The sequence below is a fragment of the Medicago truncatula genome, chromosome 5, assembly GCF_003473485.1.
Source record: "Medicago truncatula cultivar Jemalong A17 chromosome 5, MtrunA17r5.0-ANR, whole genome shotgun sequence".
NCBI lineage: Eukaryota > Viridiplantae > Streptophyta > Magnoliopsida > Fabales > Fabaceae > Medicago > Medicago truncatula.
The window spans coordinates 11,555,590-11,579,200 of NC_053046.1; the positions used below are offsets into that span (position 1 = coordinate 11,555,590).

The 23,611-nt window shown below is 30.1% G+C and overlaps 3 pseudogenes; all 3 read left to right on the forward strand.

Annotated features, from left to right (window-relative positions):
* The first annotated feature begins 3,704 nt into the window (after positions 1 to 3,704).
* LOC120580590 (40S ribosomal protein S18-like) lies at positions 3,705 to 4,139 on the forward strand (annotated as a pseudogene).
* A 6,942-nt stretch (positions 4,140 to 11,081) lies between these two features.
* LOC120580599 (40S ribosomal protein S18-like) lies at positions 11,082 to 11,518 on the forward strand (annotated as a pseudogene).
* Positions 11,519 to 18,470: 6,952 nt separating this feature from the next.
* On the forward strand, positions 18,471 to 18,905 carry LOC120580593 (40S ribosomal protein S18-like; annotated as a pseudogene).
* The last annotated feature ends 4,706 nt before the right edge of the window (positions 18,906 to 23,611 follow it).

Here is a 23,611-nt window from a genome sequence, read left to right on the forward strand (position 1 = left end):
CCAGATAAGTATATGATCATATAACTTATATTATGCTCAATATTTACTCTTGCATACGATGCAAACTTTAACTTACACTTGACACATTAGCATTTATCTCTTAAGTATGAGATTCTCCGCATCTGAGATCTACCACCAGGAAGCACTTGTACTTCCCAATTAATTCGAGCCTGGTTATCATACCATCTTTGGACCTTATGGATGAGCCAATAATGTGGTGGATCAACACATTGGACAAATAACAACCACACGAATGAGAAGGATACCAGATCTTAACTATATATATTAATTAGTACGATGTAATTCAGACTCAAAAAAAAAGGTTAAATAAAAAAAATTGAAGAAGAAAGCAAATACTTTTTATTTTTAAATGTTATGTATACTTATATGCATAGGGATATAAGATTTCATGATTGTTCTCTCGAAAACAAAAAAAAAAAGATTTCAAGATTGCTTTTTCACTTCCAACTTTATCTTTCATGTAAATTACTATATTTACAATTTTATCCCTTTTACTTTATCCTTTTAAAATAGGAAGAACACCATTTTAACAAGAAATTATTAATTAAAAAATAGTTCAATCTCATCTAAATAGGACATGAACAATATTTGACATTATCAAAAAAGTTTATTTAAATTTTATTTACCACAAATATATTTGATCATAATATATGTCAATGTTTTTTTTTTTTGAACAGCCAATAACATTAAAACAAACAATTCCATGAGAAAGGAAATTGCTGTTGCACAAAAACGGTACAAATTTCCAAGCGCCAAAGCATAGGAACAAAACGAACAGAAGTAATAAACATCCCTAACTTCCAAAACTGTTTACAAGCATGAGCCAACAGGAGGAAAAAACAATTGCTTCTAAAACATTAGCCTATAGCATACCAATACATGGACATCTAACATGACCAAAAAACAACCATAACCTCACCCTGAAAAACCACGCCAACAGAAGGGCCCTCTCCAAGCTATCTAATAAGACACTCGCGGGGATTCCAACACCATTCATAAAGCAAGCTCGGCCCAATCTTAAGCTATGCAAACTCCAAGACCAAGATAAAACTTTAATATTCTCCACCACCTCCTCAACATCGAACGTCCCATTGTTGAAAATAATTTCATTTCTCACCTTCCAAATCACCCACAAAGTCGCATGCCAAATTAACCAAAAACCTTGTCGGAGTTTTCTAGTGGACACCTCTTTCGACCAACATTCCAAATGCACCAAAAGATTATTAGGAACAATAAAATTACAATTAAGCCAACTCATTAACTTTTTCCAAACCCTTTGTATCTCTTCACAATGCAAGAATAAATGCACCTCCGTTTCGTCCCTCCCTCCACACACAACACAACTTCTCGAACTACCTGATAGGGCAATCCTTTAAGTTTGACAAAAATATGAAGTTAGTCTTCTAAGTTTTTTAAGTTTCAAATAAGTCATTTAAGAATTTTTTTAGTTTCAAATAGATGCTTTAAGTTGTTAATTTAATGCACCTATTTGAAGTTTTATACGTTTTTAAGTTTCAAATAGGTTTCTTGAAAGGGTGATGATGCATTTAATTAGCAACTTAAAGGACCCGTTTAAAACTTAAAAAACTTAAATGACGAACCCTATATTTTTGTCAAACTTAAACCACCAAAAGAGATATTTGACCTATACTTTTCTATACGATTAAGCGCAATAGAAAAGAGGATAATATTCTTTTTAAAACTTTTTTTCTTAAGGGTTTTACAAGAATTTTATAAAACTCCTTAAAAAAAAGAATTTTATATAAAAAGAATAAATATTCTTTTTAAAAATAATGTTATAATTTGTTCCTGTTGATAAAAAAATATTCTTTTTTTTCGTTAGTTTTTGTAGGGATTTTTTTCGTTAGTCTTATTTCCTAGAAAAATGAAGAGTGGTACAATTGCGATAACCATTATCCATAATTAATTTTCAAAAAAATCAAAAACAATTAAATTAAATTTGCAAAATGACTATTATGCACATATAATTAAGAAGATTATGAGTTATAATGAGGACCATTATAAAACTTTTCTGTACATCAACTTTCATATATTGTTATAGATTTCATATATTGTTATAGATAATCCCTAGGTAAGATACAGCTCACAACAGATTAATTATTGATTAAACAAATTAAAAACATATAAAAATATTGATTAAAGGATATACCCTAACTTCCCCTCAAACAGGAAAAAGGATATACACTACACTAACGAGAGAAAAGTTTGTTACAAACAGTCCCTAGGTAACATACAACTCAGAAAAGAGATTAATTATTTAATAAAAAATAAAATACATCCTTAAAAAAAAAAAAAAAACATAGGAAATATTGATTAAAGCATATGCTGTAACTTCCCCTAAAAAAAGATAACACACACTGATTCACCAAAAAAAAAAAAAAAGATATACACTAACTATAAAAGTTTGTTACAAATAATCCCAAGGTAAAAGAGATTAATTATTGATAAAAAATAAAATACATATGAAATATTGATTAAAGCATATGCTCTAACTTCCCTTAAAAAGAGATATACACACACTGATTCACCACAAAAAAAAAAATATATATATATATATACACTAACTAGAAAAGTTTGTTACAAATAATCCCAAGGTAAAAGAGCTTAATTTGTTGATAAAAAAAATACATATAAAATATTGATTAAAGGATATGCCCTAACTTCCCCTAAAATAAAAAAGATATACACTAACTAGAAAATTCTGTTACAAATAATTCCTTTGTTCTAAAATTATGTATGTCTATATAATCGAAATTTGGTTATAAGTTCTCTAGCATAGTTGTTTTTTTATATAAGAAACATGGAAGGAGAAAAAAAAGAAAAACCAATTAGCTCATCAAGAGAAGTATTCACGAAAAACAACCTCCTTTTTTTGTTTAGCAGGAAGAGTGACTATGGAGGCTGACAAAAGGGTTGGTCACGTTAGTCACTCTTCCTGTTAACCAATTAAATAAGGTTGACAAGCAAAGGGGCCTGGTGGAGTTGACAAGTTGATGAATCAAGAAAAATATGAGTTTAGGAACATACACTTGCTCTTCCTGTTAAACAATTAAATAAGGTTGACAAGCCCTTTGCATCTGATTATGATAATATTTGTAGATATATTTTTGGCTAGCTGTATTTGACGATCATGATTATTGTTTGCTTTATTTAATTTTTTCTGTAAAAGGCTTGTTTGATAATGTTCGGAACTTGAATATCAAGACATTTGCCAAAGATTATTTATTAGTTAGTAGTAGTTAATCTTGTTTCATGATTTAGGGTCTTAGTTTTTTCATCATATTACGATAATCATTTTCTGGTACATAATCATCATACGGTTTTGTGAGTTTATAATAGCTATGATAAAGTATAGTATGTGATCTTTAAAACCGTCAAGGTGTTTGGTTCATTCTTATAGCAGTTTTTTGTTTTGAAAATTTGGAACCCTAAGAAAACTAATGACTCTTTCAATGATGAAATTTTTAGTTTTGCTGAAGAGGAAAGAAAGATAAGAGTTGATGTTTCCTGCTTTTGGTAACTTGTTTATGTTTTGTCTTTGTTTAATTTCACAGTCTCTGTAGTTTTGCTTTTACAGTTTTTTTATATTTGAGTTCTTTAGGTTTTTTTTAGAGGTTGAGTTCTTTAGGTTTTTTATATTTGGCAGGCGATTTGCTAACATTTGTTGTAAGAAAGCTGATGTTGACATGAACATGAGGGCTGGTAAATTGAGTGCTGCAGAGTTGGATAATATTATGACAGTGGTTGCGAATCCTCGTCAATTCAAGGTTCCATATTGGTTTTTGAACAGAAAGAAAGATTACAAGGATGGCAAATTCTCTCAAGTTGTATCCAATCAACTTGACATGAAGCTCAGGGATGATCTTGAGAGACTCAAGAAAATCCGTAATCACCGGGGTTTGAGGCACTACTGGGGCCTTTGTGTTCGTGGTCAGCATACCACGACTACAGGCTGACTGTTGGTGTCTCAAAGAAGCGTTAAGCCGTGATGTCCTGTTTTGGAGATTAGATGATTTTGAGGCATATTTTAAGCACATTAGACATGTTTCATATACCGAGTTTGTATGGTTTTTAATTGAATGCATTGGCAATTTCAATTTAAAAAAAAAAAATATATGAAGGAATTATGTTGTCCCTGATCGGTGGATTGTCCAAATTCGATGATTATATATCATTAACATATATATTACCACCATCCCCTTCCATATTAGCTAACACAAAATCTTCAACTTTGTATCAAGAGAACTTTTTCTGCTTCATTTAGTATAGCTAATGGGCGTGTGGATATCAAGGTTATAAACATATTGTCAGTTATCGAGAAAAAGGATAGGACAAAAATGTATAATAGTCGTCGTTACAAATCACATTCTTAATACATATATATTTGAACATACATTATATGATGTGATCTCGTTTAAGCACTTTCTCTAATATTGACAACTTCAAATATGTCTTTAAGCTAGGTTTTTTTATATTATTTAAGAGTTGCGTAATATTGTGATTGGTTACCACCACGACGTTCGTAATCCAGAACCAGGGACAAATCCATTAACAGGCTATGTGGGACTAAAGCCCCACAACCAACTTTCCTATTTTTTATTTTATCATAAAAAGTTAATAGTTATTTTGACTCCTGAATGTGTAACGAGTATTTATAATAGCCTCTCAATGTATTAAATTCTTTAAATAATCTCTAATTTTGCACATTGTTAGTCGAAATACCCCCTGAAGTGACAATAAGTAAGTATATTAAAAGATTAATACGACAATATTAACAAATTATTTTAATGTTAGGGACTATGTTGACTAGAAAAGTGAATAATCAAATACTATTTTAAAATTTTGATACATTGAGGGACTACTAGGGTTACTTCTTACACATTCAGGGATCAAAATAATTATTACCCCTTCTAAATAAAACACGGTATGTTAAGAATAAGACCATCAAGTCAACAACATTGTGCATAACTTGTGGAAACATAATAAGTGCAATGCATTTGATATGATTTATAAGCTTTTGAAGTTTGCTTTGCTTTTATCGATAGAAAGTGCAAGTGTTAGCAACTTAGCTAAATTTTCGCCCCACATGCACCAAATATCCGAGTTACGGATTCGGCTTTAAACACATATATGATAAAATACCTACAACCATAAATTATAAATTGATTTTTCAATTCCCATAAAAAAAAATTCTCAGTTAATTTTACCAAAAAGAACTTACCTTGATAAATAAATACAAATTATATTTGCGGTCCCTTAATTTAATTTTAAATATATGATATTTATTTTCTTTTGACATCTCTATCTTTCTTTAAATTTACATTCTTTAATCTATATTTACATATAAATCTTATACTTAAAATAAATAAATACATAAATCCATTCGCAAATGGAACAAAATGGTAAAAATACAACGAGGAAAAGATAAAACATCAAATAGTTATGTAGGGGTCGTGGTTCGAACCCTGTACACCTCACTTGTTCACATTTAATTGTGTGAGCTCTAGCCATTAGGCTCTCATTTCTCACACAAATACAATTTTGCTAAATTCACAATTTTACTCTCTCATTTCTCTCGCAATCTAAGAACCACCACCACAATTCCTACAATGGATTTCCTCACAACATCTCCTTCTCATCCTTCAACTTCCCTTCCATCTCATTTTCTCTTTTCAAACCACCCATTTCCTCTTTCAATCATAAACCAATTCATCATAATGTTTGGAGTTTCAGAGGAGCCTAAAATGGGTTGGATACTAACATCCGTATAAAAGCAAAAAGACAAGTGAGATTGACAACACATATTCATCCAAATTTATAATATATTATGTATATGAGTGATCTCACTTCTATCTTTCTCACCATCTACTACTGCATCCAATATGAAACTTTTGCTCACATATGATATATTAATCAAGATCTATCTCATTAAGTGTGAGACTCGTTGTATATATGATTTTGTATCATCAATTTTGGATCATCATTTTTGGCAAATATCAATCACACAAGTGAAATTGACACCACATCTTCATACAAAACCATTCAGCATAACGTATGGGACATCTCACATATATTTTTCATAAAACTTACTCTCCATTTCAATGTAGAACGTTAAGTCACACTTGACAAATTAACATTTAACATTTGTTAATCAAGTGTGCAATTATCCGCGTCTATAATTATGTGATATAGTCAAAATAAGGTCAAGCAGAGGCACTACATGCATGCTTAAAATGTCTAATATGCATGTATTTTGTTAACTCAGCATAAACATCTGCACTAGAAACCTTAAGACTTTAGGTATATGTGTCATCTCGCATATATATTTTTCAAATTGTATTCTTCCATCCAATATACAACTTTAACTTGATAGGCTGCAAGTGTACGACTATGTCGGTTTTAGTATAAAAGATGTTGAATCCTCAGAGACCAATTACATTTACCGATATTTGTCGTTTCTACGTTTATCTAAGGCTATTCGAAAAAGTTGGTTTTGCGTCAAAAATTAAAATAGCAGTTTTAATTAAATAATAATAATAATAATAATAATAATAATAATAATAATAATAATAATAATAATAATGAGAGACCGGAATGTAATTCTCGTCGACCGCTGATACTTACAAAAAATTATTTATATAATTAAAACAAGATTATTTTCTTCGCGTGGGAAAAGATTATGGTAAAGATACCGCTTAATCCAACACATGCGGTGCCAGAGGTCAAACCTTGTAATTGCTCGCGAAGAAAATATATGAAATTTAGTAACACTTAAAAATTGTAACTAAATAAAAAAAATGTTACTATTTAGATCATGTAACTTTTGATAAATGTTAGGTAAAGCCCGTGTTACTAGTAACCCTTGAGAGTCTAATTTGTAACATTTAAAAATGTAACTGTTTTGTTAGCTAATTCGTGGCCAATCTCTAGCAAACAATATTTAGATGCCCAAGTAAAAATGATAATTAATCGCCAATTTTGGTAGTTAATTTTTTGCCAATTGTAGCAATAAATTTTTTACTAAAGTAAAGTAAACATTAGTTCTGTGAAGTTTTGAAACAATGAGAGTGAAAAATTGAGATGGAAAACAATAGGACGAAAAAGTTGTGAATATATAGTGAAAACGTCAGCAACACGTTAAGTTTAGAAAAAATCAAAGACAAAGTAAAAAAAAAAAATAAATAATAAAACATTGAAAAGTTCTTTAAAAAAAACATGGAAAGTTAAGTAAAATAAGTCCTATCCTATTTACCAGAGAAATTAAGGTCAACAAAAGTTTTTTTTTTTTTTTGAAGAGGCTAAAATTGGTCAACAAAAGTTAATGTATCTGGTTAATAAATTGGACCAGATAAGTATATGATCATATAACTTATATTATGCTCAATATTTACTCTTGCATACGATGCAAACTTTAACTTACACTTGACACATTAGCATTTATCTCTTAAGTATGAGATTCTCCGCATCTGAGATCTACCACCAGGAAGCACTTGTACTTCCCAATTAATTCGAGCCTGGTTATCATACCATCTTTGGACCTTATGGATGAGCCAATAATGTGGTGGATCAACACATTGGACAAATAACAACCACACGAATGAGAAGGATACCAGATCTTAACTATATATATTAATTAGTACGATGTAATTCAGACTCAAAAAAAAAGGTTAAATAAAAAAAATTGAAGAAGAAAGCAAATACTTTTTATTTTTAAATGTTATGTATACTTATATGCATAGGGATATAAGATTTCATGATTGTTCTCTCGAAAACAAAAAAAAAAAGATTTCAAGATTGCTTTTTCACTTCCAACTTTATCTTTCATGTAAATTACTATATTTACAATTTTATCCCTTTTACTTTATCCTTTTAAAATAGGAAGAACACCATTTTAACAAGAAATTATTAATTAAAAAATAGTTCAATCTCATCTAAATAGGACATGAACAATATTTGACATTATCAAAAAAGTTTATTTAAATTTTATTTACCACAAATATATTTGATCATAATATATGTCAATGTTTTTTTTTTTTTGAACAGCCAATAACATTAAAACAAACAATTCCATGAGAAAGGAAATTGCTGTTGCACAAAAACGGTACAAATTCAAGCGCCAAAGCATAGGAACAAAACGAACAGAAGTAATAAACATCCCTAACTTCCAAAACTGTTACAAGCATGAGCCAACAGAGGAAAAAACAATTGCTTCTAAAACATTAGCCTATAGCATACCAATACATGGACATCTAACATGACCAAAAAACAACCATAACCTCACCCTGAAAAACCACGCCAACAGAAGGGCCCTCTCCAAGCTATCTAATAAGACACTCGCGGGGATTCCAACACCATTCATAAAGCAAGCTCGGCCCAATCTTAAGCCTATGCAAACTCCAAGACCAAGATAAAACTTTAATATTCTCCACCACCTCCTCAACATCGAACGTCCCATTGTTGAAAATAATTTCATTTCTCACCTTCCAAATCACCCACAAAGTCGCATGCCAAATTAACCAAAAACCTTGTCGGAGTTTTCTAGTGGACACCTCTTTCGACCAACATTCCAAATGCACCAAAAGATTATTAGGAACAATAAAATTACAATTAAGCCAACTCATTAACTTTTCCAAACCCTTTGTATCTCTTCACAATGCAAGAATAAATGCACCTCCGTTTCGTCCCTCCCTCCACACACAACACAACTTCTCGAACTACCTGATAGGGCAATCCTTTAAGTTTGACAAAAATATGAAGTTAGTCTTCTAAGTTTTTTAAGTTTCAAATAAGTCATTTAAGAATTTTTTTAGTTTCAAATAGATGCTTTAAGTTGTTAATTTAATGCACCTATTTGAAGTTTTATACGTTTTTAAGTTTCAAATAGGTTTCTTGAAAGGTGATGATGCATTTAATTAGCAACTTAAAGGACCCGTTTAAAACTTAAAAAACTTAAATGACGAACCCTATATTTTTGTCAAACTTAAACCACCAAAAGAGATATTTGACCTATACTTTTCTATACGATTAAGCGCAATAGAAAAGAGGATAATATTCTTTTTAAAACTTTTTTTCTTAAGGGTTTTACAAGAATTTTATAAAACTCCTTAAAAAAAAAGAATTTTATATAAAAAGAATAAATATTCTTTTTAAAAATAATGTTATAATTTGTTCCTGTTGATAAAAAATATTCTTTTTTTTCGTTAGTTTTTGTAGGGATTTTTTTCGTTAGTCTTATTTCCTAGAAAAATGAAGAGTGGTACAATTGCGATAACCATTATCCATAATTAATTTTCAAAAAATCAAAAACAATTAAATTAAATTTGCAAAATGACTATTATGCACATATAATTAAGAAGATTATGAGTTATAATGAGGACCATTATAAAACTTTTCTGTACATCAACTTTCATATATTGTTATAGATTTCATATATTGTTATAGATAATCCCTAGGTAAGATACAGCTCACAACAGATTAATTATTGATTAAACAAATTAAAAACATATAAAAATATTGATTAAAGGATATACCCTAACTTCCCCTCAAACAGGAAAAAGGATATACACTACACTAACGAGAGAAAAGTTTGTTACAAACAGTCCCTAGGTAACATACAACTCAGAAAAGAGATTAATTATTTAATAAAAAATAAAATACATCCTTAAAAAAAAAAAAAAAACATAGGAAATATTGATTAAAGCATATGCTCTAACTTCCCCTAAAAAAAGATACACACACACTGATTCACCAAAAAAAAAAAAAAAGATATACACTAACTATAAAAGTTGTTACAAATAATCCAAGGTAAAAGAGATTAATTATTGATAAAAAATAAAATACATATGAAATATTGATTAAAGCATATGCTCTAACTTCCCTTAAAAAGAGATATACACACACTGATTCACCACAAAAAAAAAAATATATATATATATATACACTAACTAGAAAAGTTTGTTACAAATAATCCCAAGGTAAAAGAGCTTAATTTGTTGATAAAAAAAATACATATAAAATATGATTAAAGGATATGCCCTAACTTCCCCTAAAATAAAAAAGATATACACTAACTAGAAAATTCTGTTACAAATAATTCCTTTGTTCTAAAATTATGTATGTCTATATAATCGAAATTTGGTTATAAGTTCTCTAGCATAGTTGTTTTTTTTATATAAGAAACATGGAAGGAGAAAAAAAAGAAAAACCAATTAGCTCATCAAGAGAAGTATTCACGAAAAACAACCTCCTTTTTTGTTTAGCAGGAAGAGTGACTATGGAGGCTGACAAAAGGGTTGGTCACGTTAGTCACTCTTCCTGTTAACCAATTAAATAAGGTTGACAAGCAAAGGGGCCTGGTGGAGTTGACAAGTTGATGAATCAAGAAAAATATGAGTTTAGGAACATACACTTGCTCTTCCTGTTAAACAATTAAATAAGGTTGACAAGCCCTTTGCATCTGATTATGATAATATTTGTAGATATATTTTTGGCTAGCTGTATTTGACGATCATGATTATTGTTTGCTTTATTTAATTTTTTCTGTAAAAGGCTTGTTTGATAATGTTCGGAACTTGAATATCAAGACATTTGCCAAAGATTATTTATTAGTTAGTAGTAGTTAATCTTGTTTCATGATTTAGGGTCTTAGTTTTTTCATCATATTACGATAATCATTTTCTGGTACATAATCATCATACGGTTTTGTGAGTTTATAATAGCTATGATAAAGTATAGTATGTGATCTTTAAAACCGTCAAGGTGTTTGGTTCATTCTTATAGCAGTTTTTTGTTTTGAAAATTTGGAACCCTAAGAAAACTAATGACTCTTTCAATGATGAAATTTTTAGTTTTGCTGAAGAGGAAAGAAAGATAAGAGTTGATGTTTCCTGCTTTTGGTAACTTGTTTATGTTTTGTCTTTGTTTAATTTCACAGTCTCTGTAGTTTTGCTTTTACAGTTTTTTTATATTTGAGTTCTTTAGGTTTTTTTTAGAGGTTGAGTTCTTTAGGTTTTTTTATATTTGGCAGGCGATTTGCTAACATTTGTTGTAAGAAAGCTGATGTTGACATGAACATGAGGGCTGGTAAATTGAGTGCTGCAGAGTTGGATAATATTATGACAGTGGTTGCGAATCCTCGTCAATTCAAGGTTCCATATTGGTTTTTGAACAGAAAGAAAGATTACAAGGATGGCAAATTCTCTCAAGTTGTATCCAATCAACTTGACATGAAGCTCAGGGATGATCTTGAGAGACTCAAGAAAATCCGTAATCACCGGGTTTGAGGCACTACTGGGGCCTTTGTGTTCGTGGTCAGCATACCACGACTACAGGCTGACTGTTGGTGTCTCAAAGAAGCGTTAAGCCGTGATGTCCTGTTTTGGAGATTAGATGATTTTGAGGCATATTTTAAGCACATTAGACATGTTTCATATACCGAGTTTGTATGGTTTTTAATTGAATGCATTGGCAATTTCAATTTAAAAAAAAAAAAAAATATATGAAGGAATTATGTTGTCCCTGATCGGTGGATTGTCCAAATTCGATGATTATATATCATTAACATATATATTACCACCATCCCCTTCCATATTAGCTAACACAAAATCTTCAACTTTGTATCAAGAGAACTTTTTCTGCTTCATTTAGTATAGCTAATGGGCGTGTGGATATCAAGGTTATAAAATATTGTCAGTTATCGAGAAAAAGGATAGGACAAAAATGTATAATAGTCGTCGTTACAAATCACATTCTTAATACATATATATTTGAACATACATTATATGATGTGATCTCGTTTAAGCACTTTCTCTAATATTGACAACTTCAAATATGTCTTTAAGCTAGGTTTTTTTATATTATTTAAGAGTTGCGTAATATTGTGATTGGTTACCACCACGACGTTCGTAATCCAGAACCAGGGACAAATCCATTAACAGGCTATGTGGGACTAAAGCCCCACAACCAACTTTCCTATTTTTTTATTTTATCATAAAAAGTTAATAGTTATTTTGACTCCTGAATGTGTAACGAGTATTTATAATAGCCTCTCAATGTATTAAATTCTTTAAATAATCTCTAATTTTGCACATTGTTAGTCGAAATACCCCCTGAAGTGACAATAAGTAAGTATATTAAAAGATTAATACGACAATATTAACAAATTATTTTAATGTTAGGGACTATGTTGACTAGAAAAGTGAATAATCAAATACTATTTTAAAATTTTGATACATTGAGGGACTACTAGGGTTACTTCTTACACATTCAGGGATCAAAATAATTATTACCCCTTCTAAATAAAACACGGTATGTTAAGAATAAGACCATCAAGTCAACAACATTGTGCATAACTTGTGGAAACATAATAAGTGCAATGCATTTGATATGATTTATAAGCTTTTGAAGTTTGCTTTGCTTTTATCGATAGAAAGTGCAAGTGTTAGCAACTTAGCTAAATTTTCGCCCCACATGCACCAAATATCCGAGTTACGGATTCGGCTTTAAACACATATATGATAAAATACCTACAACCATAAATTATAAATTGATTTTTCAATTCCCATAAAAAAAAATTCTCAGTTAATTTTACCAAAAAGAACTTACCTTGATAAATAAATACAAATTATATTTGCGGTCCCTTAATTTAATTTTAAATATATGATATTTATTTTCTTTTGACATCTCTATCTTTCTTTAAATTTACATTCTTTAATCTATATTTACATATAAATCTTATACTTAAAATAAATAAATACATAAATCCATTCGCAAATGGAACAAAATGGTAAAAATACAACGAGGAAAAGATAAAACATCAAATAGTTATGTAGGGGTCGTGGTTCGAACCCTGTACACCTCACTTGTTCACATTTAATTGTGTGAGCTCTAGCCATTAGGCTCTCATTTCTCACACAAATACAATTTTGCTAAATTCACAATTTTACTCTCTCATTTCTCTCGCAATCTAAGAACCACCACCACAATTCCTACAATGGATTTCCTCACAACATCTCCTTCTCATCCTTCAACTTCCCTTCCATCTCATTTTCTCTTTTCAAACCACCCATTTCCTCTTTCAATCATAAACCAATTCATCATAATGTTTGGAGTTTCAGAGGAGCCTAAAATGGGTTGGATACTAACATCCGTATAAAAGCAAAAAGACAAGTGAGATTGACAACACATATTCATCCAAATTTATAATATATTATGTATATGAGTGATCTCACTTCTATCTTTCTCACCATCTACTACTGCATCCAATATGAAACTTTTGCTCACATATGATATATTAATCAAGATCTATCTCATTAAGTGTGAGACTCGTTGTATATATGATTTTGTATCATCAATTTTGGATCATCATTTTTGGCAAATATCAATCACACAAGTGAAATTGACACCACATCTTCATACAAAACCATTCAGCATAACGTATGGGACATCTCACATATATTTTTCATAAAACTTACTCTCCATTTCAATGTAGAACGTTAAGTCACACTTGACAAATTAACATTTAACATTTGTTAATCAAGTGTGCAATTATCCGCGTCTATAATTATGTGATATAGTCAAAATAAGGTCAAGCAGAGGCACTACATGCATGCTTAAAATGTCTAATATGCATGTATTTTGTTAACTCAGCATAAACATCTGCACTAGAAACCTTAAGACTTTAGGTATATGTGTCATCTCGCATATATATTTTTCAAATTGTATTCTTCCATCCAATATACAACTTTAACTTGATAGGCTGCAAGTGTACGACTATGTCGGTTTTAGTATAAAAGATGTTGAATCCTCAGAGACCAATTACATTTACCGATATTTGTCGTTTCTACGTTTATCTAAGGCTATTCGAAAAAGTTGGTTTTGCGTCAAAAATTAAAATAGCAGTTTTAATTAAATAATAATAATAATAATAATAATAATAATAATAATAATAATAATAATAATAATAATGAGAGACCGGAATGTAATTCTCGTCGACCGCTGATACTTACAAAAAATTATTTATATAATTAAAACAAGATTATTTTCTTCGCGTGGGAAAAGATTTGTAAAGATACCGCTTAATCCAACACATGCGGTGCCAGAGGTCAAACCTTGTAATTGCTCGCGAAGAAAATATATGAAATTTAGTAACACTTAAAAATTGTAACTAAATAAAAAAAATGTTACTATTTAGATCATGTAACTTTTGATAAATGTTAGGTAAAGCCCGTGTTACTAGTAACCCTTGAGAGTCTAATTTGTAACATTTAAAAATGTAACTGTTTTGTTAGCTAATTCGTGGCCAATCTCTAGCAAACAATATTTAGATGCCCAAGTAAAAATGATAATTAATCGCCAATTTTGGTAGTTAATTTTTTGCCAATCTGTAGCAATAAAATTTTTACTAAAGTAAAGTAAACATTAGTTCTGTGAAGTTTTGAAACAATGAGAGTGAAAAATTGAGATGGAAAACAATAGGACGAAAAAGTTGTGAAATATATAGTGAAAACGTCAGCAACACGTTAAGTTTAGAAAAAATCAAAGACAAAGTAAAAAAAAAAATAAATAATAAAACATTGAAAAGTTCTTTAAAAAAAACATGGAAAAGTTAAGTAAAATAAGTCCTATCCTATTTACCAGAGAAATTAAGGTCAACAAAAGTTTTTTTTTTTTTTTGAAGAGGCTAAAATTGGTCAACAAAAGTTAATGTATCTGGTTAATAAATTGGACCAGATAAGTATATGATCATATAACTTATATTATGCTCAATATTTACTCTTGCATACGATGCAAACTTTAACTTACACTTGACACATTAGCATTTATCTCTTAAGTATGAGATTCTCCGCATCTGAGATCTACCACCAGGAAGCACTTGTACTTCCCAATTAATTCGAGCCTGGTTATCATACCATCTTTGGACCTTATGGATGAGCCAATAATGTGGTGGATCAACACATTGGACAAATAACAACCACACGAATGAGAAGGATACCAGATCTTAACTATATATATTAATTAGTACGATGTAATTCAGACTCAAAAAAAAAGGTTAAATAAAAAAAATTGAAGAAGAAAGCAAATACTTTTATTTTTAAATGTTATGTATACTTATATGCATAGGGATATAAGATTTCATGATTGTTCTCTCGAAAACAAAAAAAAAAAGATTTCAAGATTGCTTTTTCACTTCCAACTTTATCTTTCATGTAAATTACTATATTTACAATTTTATCCCTTTTACTTTATCCTTTTAAAATAGGAAGAACACCATTTTAACAAGAAATTATTAATTAAAAAATAGTTCAATCTCATCTAAATAGGACATGAACAATATTTGACATTATCAAAAAAGTTTATTTAAATTTTATTTACCACAAATATATTTGATCATAATATATGTCAATGTTTTTTTTTTTTGAACAGCCAATAACATTAAAACAAACAATTCCATGAGAAAGGAAATTGCTGTTGCACAAAAACGGTACAAATTTCCAGGCGCCAAAGCATAGGAACAAAACGAACAGAAGTAATAAACATCCCTAACTTCCAAAACTGTTTACAAGCATGAGCCAACAGGAGGAAAAAACAATTGCTTCTAAAACATTAGCCTATAGCATACCAATACATGGACATCTAACATGACCAAAAAACAACCATAACCTCACCCTGAAAAACCACGCCAACAGAAGGGCCCTCTCCAAGCTATCTAATAAGACACTCGCGGGGATTCCAACACCATTCATAAAGCAAGCTCGGCCCAATCTTAAGCTATGCAAACTCCAAGACCAAGATAAAACTTTAATATTCTCCACCACCTCCTCAACATCGAACGTCCCATTGTTGAAAATAATTTCATTTCTCACCTTCCAAATCACCCACAAAGTCGCATGCCAAATTAACCAAAAACCTTGTCGGAGTTTTCTAGTGGACACCTCTTTCGACCAACATTCCAAATGCACCAAAAGATTATTAGGAACAATAAAATTACAATTAAGCCAACTCATTAACTTTTTCCAAACCCTTTGTATCTCTTCACAATGCAAGAATAAATGCACCTCCGTTTCGTCCCTCCCTCCACACACAACACAACTTCTCGAACTACCTGATAGGGCAATCCTTTAAGTTTGACAAAAATATGAAGTTAGTCTTCTAAGTTTTTAAGTTTCAAATAAGTCATTTAAGAATTTTTTAGTTTCAAATAGATGCTTTAAGTTGTTAATTTAATGCACCTATTTGAAGTTTTATACGTTTTTAAGTTTCAAATAGGTTTCTTGAAAGGGTGATGATGCATTTAATTAGCAACTTAAAGGACCCGTTTAAAACTTAAAAAACTTAAATGACGAACCCTATATTTTTGTCAAACTTAAACCACCAAAAGAGATATTTGACCTATACTTTTCTATACGATTAAGCGCAATAGAAAAGAGGATAATATTCTTTTTAAAACTTTTTTTCTTAAGGGTTTTACAAGAATTTTATAAAACTCCTTAAAAAAAAAGAATTTTATATAAAAAGAATAAATATTCTTTTTAAAAATAATGTTATAATTTGTTCCTGTTGATAAAAAAATATTCTTTTTTTCGTTAGTTTTTGTAGGGATTTTTTTCGTTAGTCTTATTTCCTAGAAAAATGAAGAGTGGTACAATTGCGATAACCATTATCCATAATTAATTTTCAAAAAAATCAAAAACAATTAAATTAAATTTTGCAAAATGACTATTATGCACATATAATTAAGAAGATTATGAGTTATAATGAGGACCATTATAAAACTTTTCTGTACATCAACTTTCATATATTGTTATAGATTTCATATATTGTTATAGATAATCCCTAGGTAAGATACAGCTCACAACAGATTAATTATTGATTAAACAAATTAAAAACATATAAAAATATTGATTAAAGGATATACCCTAACTTCCCCTCAAACAGGAAAAAGGATATACACTACACTAACGAGAGAAAAGTTTGTTACAAACAGTCCCTAGGTAACATACAACTCAGAAAAGAGATTAATTATTTAATAAAAAATAAAATACATCCTTAAAAAAAAAAAAAACATAGGAAATATTGATTAAAGCATATGCTGTAACTTCCCCTAAAAAAAGATAGACACACACTGATTCACCAAAAAAAAAAAAAAAGATATACACTAACTATAAAAGTTTGTTACAAATAATCCCAAGGTAAAAGAGATTAATTATTGATAAAAAATAAAATACATATGAAATATTGATTAAAGCATATGCTCTAACTTCCCTTAAAAAGAGATATACACACACTGATTCACCACAAAAAAAATATATATATATATATATACACTAACTAGAAAAGTTTGTTACAAATAATCCCAAGGTAAAAGAGCTTAATTTGTTGATAAAAAAAATACATATAAAATATTGATTAAAGGATATGCCCTAACTTCCCCTAAAATAAAAAAGATATACACTAACTAGAAAATTCTGTTACAAATAATTCCTTGGTTCTAAAATTATGTATGTCTATATAATCGAAATTTGGTTATAAGTTCTCTAGCATAGTTGTTTTTTTTATATAAGAAACATGGAAGGAGAAAAAAAAAGAAAAACCAATTAGCTCAGCAAGAGAAGTATTCACGAAAAACAACCTCCTTTTTTTGTTTAGCAGGAAGAGTGACTATGGAGGCTGACAAAAGGGTTGGTCACGTTAGTCACTCTTCCTGTTAACCAATTAAATAAGGTTGACAAGCAAAGGGGCCTGGTGGAGTTGACAAGTTGATGAATCAAGAAAAATATGAGTTTAGGAACATACACTTGCTCTTCCTGTTAAACAATTAAATAAGGTTGACAAGCCCTTTGCATCTGATTATGATAATATTTGTAGATATATTTTTGGCTAGCTGTATTTGACGATCATGATTATTGTTTGCTTTATTTAATTTTTTCTGTAAAAGGCTTGTTTGATAATGTTCGGAACTTGAATATCAAGACATTTGCCAAAGATTATTTATTAGTTAGTAGTAGTTAATCTTGTTTCATGATTTAGGGTCTTAGTTTTTTCATCATATTACGATAATCATTTTCTGGTACATAATCATCATACGGTTTTGTGAGTTTATAATAGCTATGATAAAGTATAGTATGTGATCTTTAAAACCGTCAAGGTGTTTGGTTCATTCTTATAGCAGTTTTTTGTTTTGAAAATTTGGAACCCTAAGAAAACTAATGACTCTTTCAATGATGAAATTTTTAGTTTTGCTGAAGAGGAAAGAAAGATAAGAGTTGATGTTTCCTGCTTTTGGTAACTTGTTTATGTTTTGTCTTTGTTTAATTTCACAGTCTCTGTAGTTTTGCTTTTACAGTTTTTTATATTTGAGTTCTTTAGGTTTTTTTTAGAGGTTGAGTTCTTTAGGTTTTTTTATATTTGGCAGGCGATTTGCTAACATTTGTTGTAAGAAAGCTGATGTTGACATGAACATGAGGGCTGGTAAATTGAGTGCTGCAGAGTTGGATAATATTATGACAGTGGTTGCGAATCCTCGTCAATTCAAGGTTCCATATTGGTTTTTGAACAGAAAGAAAGATTACAAGGATGGCAAATTCTCTCAAGTTGTATCCAATCAACTTGACATGAAGCTCAGGGATGATCTTGAGAGACTCAAGAAAATCCGTAATCACCGGGGTTTGAGGCACTACTGGGGCCTTTGTGTTCGTGGTCAGCATACCACGACTACAGGCTGACTGTTGGTGTCTCAAAGAAGCGTTAAGCCGTGATGTCCTGTTTTGGAGATTAGATGATTTTGAGGCATATTTTAAGCACATTAGACATGTTTCATATACCGAGTTTGTATGGTTTTTAATTGAATGCATTGGCAATTTCAATTTAAAAAAAAAAATATATGAAGGAATTATGTTGTCCCTGATCGGTGGATTGTCCAAATTCGATGATTATATATCATTAACATATATATTACCACCATCCCCTTCCATATTAGCTAACACAAAATCTTCAACTTTGTATCAAGAGAACTTTTTCTGCTTCATTTAGTATAGCTAATGGGCGTGTGGATATCAAGGTTATAAACATATTGTCAGTTATCGAGAAAAAGGATAGGACAAAAATGTATAATAGTCGTCGTTACAAATCACATTCTTAATACATATATATTTGAACATACATTATATGATGTGATCTCGTTTAAGCACTTTCTCTAATATTGACAACTTCAAATATGTCTTTAAGCTAGGTTTTTTTATATTATTTAAGAGTTGCGTAATATTGTGATTGGTTACCACCACGACGTTCGTAATCCAGAACCAGGGACAAATCCATTAACAGGCTATGTGGGACTAAAGCCCCACAACCAACTTTCCTATTTTTTTATTTTATCATAAAAAGTTAATAGTTATTTTGACTCCTGAATGTGTAACGAGTATTTATAATAGCCTCTCAATGTATTAAATTCTTTAAATAATCTCTAATTTTGCACATTGTTAGTCGAAATACCCCCTGAAGTGACAATAAGTAAGTATATTAAAAGATTAATACGACAATATTAACAAATTATTTTAATGTTAGGGACTATGTTGACTAGAAAAGTGAATAATCAAATACTATTTTAAAATTTTGATACATTGAGGGACTACTAGGGTTACTTCTTACACATTCAGGGATCAAAATAATTATTACCCCTTCTAAATAAAACACGGTATGTTAAGAATAAGACCATCAAGTCAACAACATTGTGCATAACTTGTGGAAACATAATAAGTGCAATGCATTTGATATGATTTATAAGCTTTTGAAGTTTGCTTTGCTTTTATCGATAGAAAGTGCAAGTGTTAGCAACTTAGCTAAATTTTCGCCCCACATGCACCAAATATCCGAGTTACGGATTCGGCTTTAAACACATATATGATAAAATACCTACAACCATAAATTATAAATTGATTTTTCAATTCCCATAAAAAAAAATTCTCAGTTAATTTTACCAAAAAGAACTTACCTTGATAAATAAATACAAATTATATTTGCGGTCCCTTAATTTAATTTTAAATATATGATATTTATTTTCTTTTGACATCTCTATCTTTCTTTAAATTTACATTCTTTAATCTATATTTACATATAAATCTTATACTTAAAATAAATAAATACATAAATCCATTCGCAAATGGAACAAAATGGTAAAAATACAACGAGGAAAAGATAAAACATCAAATAGTTATGTAGGGGTCGTGGTTCGAACCCTGTACACCTCACTTGTTCACATTTAATTGTGTGAGCTCTAGCCATTAGGCTCTCATTTCTCACACAAATACAATTTTGCTAAATTCACAATTTTACTCTCTCATTTCTCTCGCAATCTAAGAACCACCACCACAATTCCTACAATGGATTTCCTCACAACATCTCCTTCTCATCCTTCAACTTCCCTTCCATCTCATTTTCTCTTTTCAAACCACCCATTTCCTCTTTCAATCATAAACCAATTCATCATAATGTTTGGAGTTTCAGAGGAGCCTAAAATGGGTTGGATACTAACATCCGTATAAAAGCAAAAAGACAAGTGAGATTGACAACACATATTCATCCAAATTTATAATATATTATGTATATGAGTGATCTCACTTCTATCTTTCTCACCATCTACTACTGCATCCAATATGAAACTTTTGCTCACATATGATATATTAATCAAGATCTATCTCATTAAGTGTGAGACTCGTTGTATATATGATTTTGTATCATCAATTTTGGATCATCATTTTTGGCAAATATCAATCACACAAGTGAAATTGACACCACATCTTCATACAAAACCATTCAGCATAACGTATGGGACATCTCACATATATTTTTCATAAAACTTACTCTCCATTTCAATGTAGAACGTTAAGTCACACTTGACAAATTAACATTTAACATTTGTTAATCAAGTGTGCAATTATCCGCGTCTATAATTATGTGATATAGTCAAAATAAGGTCAAGCAGAGGCACTACATGCATGCTTAAAATGTCTAATATGCATGTATTTTGTTAACTCAGCATAAACATCTGCACTAGAAACCTTAAGACTTTAGGTATATGTGTCATCTCGCATATATATTTTTCAAATTGTATTCTTCCATCCAATATACAACTTTAACTTGATAGGCTGCAAGTGTACGACTATGTCGGTTTTAGTATAAAAGATGTTGAATCCTCAGAGACCAATTACATTTACCGATATTTGTCGTTTCTACGTTTATCTAAGGCTATTCGAAAAAGTTGGTTTTGCGTCAAAAATTAAAATAGCAGTTTTAATTAAATAATAATAATAATAATAATAATAATAATAATGAGAGACCGGAATGTAATTCTCGTCGACCGCTGATACTTACAAAAATTATTTATATAATTAAAACAAGATTATTTTCTTCGCGTGGGAAAAGATTATGGTAAAGATACCGCTTAATCCAACACATGCGGTGCCAGAGGTCAAACCTTGTAATTGCTCGCGAAGAAAATATATGAAATTTAGTAACACTTAAAAATTGTAACTAAATAAAAAAAAATGTTACTATTTAGATCATGTAACTTTTGATAAATGTTAGGTAAAGCCCGTGTTACTAGTAACCCTTGAGAGTCTAATTTGTAACATTTAAAAATGTAACTGTTTTGTTAGCTAATTCGTGGCCAATCTCTAGCAAACAATATTTAGATGCCCAAGTAAAAATGATAATTAATCGCCAATTTTGGTAGTTAATTTTTTGCCAATATGTAGCAATAAAATTTTTACTAAAGTAAAGTAAACATTAGTTCTGTGAAGTTTTGAAACAATGAGAGTGAAAAATTGAGATGGAAAACAATAGGACGAAAAAGTTGTGAAATATATAGTGAAAACGTCAGCAACACGTTAAGTTTAGAAAAAATCAAAGACAAAGTAAAAAAATAAATAAATAATAAAACATTGAAAAGTTCTTTAAAAAAAACATGGAAAAGTTAAGTAAAATAAGTCCTATCCTATTTACCAGAGAAATTAAGGTCAACAAAAGTTTTTTTTTTTTTTTGAAGAGGCTAAAATTGGTCAACAAAAGTTAATGTATCTGGTTAATAAATTGGACCAGATAAGTATATGATCATATAACTTATATTATGCTCAATATTTACTCTTGCATACGATGCAAACTTTAACTTACACTTGACACATTAGCATTTATCTCTTAAGTATGAGATTCTCCGCATCTGAGATCTACCACCAGGAAGCACTTGTACTTCCCAATTAATTCGAGCCTGGTTATCATACCATCTTTGGACCTTATGGATGAGCCAATAATGTGGTGGATCAACACATTGGACAAATAACAACCACACGAATGAGAAGGATACCAGATCTTAACTATATATATTAATTAGTACGATGTAATTCAGACTCAAAAAAAAAGGTTAAATAAAAAAAATTGAAGAAGAAAGCAAATACTTTTTATTTTTAAATGTTATGTATACTTATATGCATAGGGATATAAGATTTCATGATTGTTCTCTCGAAAACAAAAAAAAAAAGATTTCAAGATTGCTTTTTCACTTCCAACTTTATCTTTCATGTAAATTACTATATTTACAATTTTATCCCTTTTACTTTATCCTTTTAAAATAGGAAGAACACCATTTTAACAAGAAATTATTAATTAAAAAATAGTTCAATCTCATCTAAATAGGACATGAACAATATTTGACATTATCAAAAAAGTTTATTTAAATTTTATTTACCACAAATATATTTGATCATAATATATGTCAATGTTTTTTTTTTTTTGAACAGCCAATAACATTAAAACAAACAATTCCATGAGAAAGGAAATTGCTGTTGCACAAAAACGGTACAAATTTCCAAGCGCCAAAGCATAGGAACAAAACGAACAGAAGTAATAAACATCCCTAACTTCCAAAACTGTTTACAAGCATGAGCCAACAGGAGGAAAAAACAATTGCTTCTAAAACATTAGCCTATAGCATACCAATACATGGACATCTAACATGACCAAAAAACAACCATAACCTCACCCTGAAAAACCACGCCAACAGAAGGGCCCTCTCCAAGCTATCTAATAAGACACTCGCGGGGATTCCAACACCATTCATAAAGCAAGCTCGGCCCAATCTTAAGCCTATGCAAACTCCAAGACCAAGATAAAACTTTAATATTCTCCACCACCTCCTCAACATCGAACGTCCCATTGTTGAAAATAATTTCATTTCTCACCTTCCAAATCACCCACAAAGTCGCATGCCAAATTAACCAAAAACCTTGTCGGAGTTTTCTAGTGGACACCTCTTTCGACCAACATTCCAAATGCACCAAAAGATTATTAGGAACAATAAAATTACAATTAAGCCAACTCATTAACTTTTTCCAAACCCTTTGTATCTCTTCACAATGCAAGAATAAATGCACCTCCGTTTCGTCCCTCCCTCCACACACAACACAACTTCTCGAACTACCTGATAGGGCAATCCTTTAAGTTTGACAAAAATATGAAGTTAGTCTTCTAAGTTTTTTAAGTTTCAAATAAGTCATTTAAGAATTTTTTTAGTTTCAAATAG